The sequence below is a fragment of the Myotis brandtii genome, unplaced genomic scaffold, assembly GCF_000412655.1.
Source record: "Myotis brandtii unplaced genomic scaffold, ASM41265v1 scaffold112, whole genome shotgun sequence".
Lineage (NCBI taxonomy): Eukaryota > Metazoa > Chordata > Mammalia > Chiroptera > Vespertilionidae > Myotis > Myotis brandtii.
In genome coordinates this window covers 12,239,746-12,240,581 of record NW_005353838.1, presented here as the reverse complement: position 1 = coordinate 12,240,581, position 836 = coordinate 12,239,746, and the positions used below count along the sequence as shown (strand labels likewise).

General features: G+C 44.7%; 1 long non-coding RNA gene across 1 annotated transcript in view; it reads right to left on the bottom strand.

Moving 5' to 3' along the window:
• LOC106727552 overlaps nucleotides 1–599 on the bottom strand; it is a 22,211-nt gene extending 21,612 nt beyond the window's left edge. Inside the window, exon 1 of the long non-coding RNA XR_001363779.1 lies at nucleotides 525–599. This is a non-coding gene — a long non-coding RNA (uncharacterized LOC106727552). The remainder of the gene's footprint in view (nucleotides 1–524) is intronic.
• Nucleotides 600–836: the final 237 nt, after the last annotated feature.

The following is an 836-nucleotide window of genomic DNA, read 5'->3' as shown; positions in this document are numbered from 1 at the left end:
TATAGACTAGAGGCCTGGTGCATGACATTCATGCACTGGGGGGGGGGTGGGGCGGGTGGGGTCCCTCAGCCCGGCCTGCGCCCTTTAGCAGTGCAGGAGCCCTCGGGGGATGTCTGACTTAGGGGGAGGGCCTAAGCCACAGTGGGACATCCTTAGTGCTGCCTCAGAGGTGGAGAGGCTTCCGCCACCACCACTGCACTCGCCAGCCGTGAGCCCCACTTGTAGCTAGTGGTGCTCCCTGCATTGACCATCTGCCCCCTGGTGGTCAGTTTGCCTCATAGCACCCGGTTATTCCACTGTTGGGTCGATTTGCATATTACCCTTTTATTATATAGGATTATTTTGACATCTTTAAGTGGACAATAGAGGATACACTTGAATTATGTCATGAAGTCTGGAGTAGAAAGAAGGCAACACATATATAACTAGAAAGAGATGTAGGGATTTACTACTTTTTCAAGTTGCATACTTTTTAAAAAATGGAAAACTGATAAGTAATCAAAGCATGTAATAGAAAGGCATACCATAGTCTGGAAATGCTTTCTCCTCTTTTCAACTGGGTCCTGAATACAACTGGGCCATCTTGAGACTTGACCCTTTCCTCCCATCATATCCAAAAGAGGAAAAAGAAAACCCTCACATAGGCCACACCAATTAAAGCAGAAAAACTCTTGAAAAGAAATGCAAAACTTATTGAATTTTGTTGAGGGCATTACGAAGAGTACTAAACAGGCATCACACAGGGAAACATTTATTTTTTCATTATATCTTTCCTCCAAATTCCTGCCTTTATTGTAATCACACATTTTGTTTCCTCTCTAAACTCTATCGCTCAG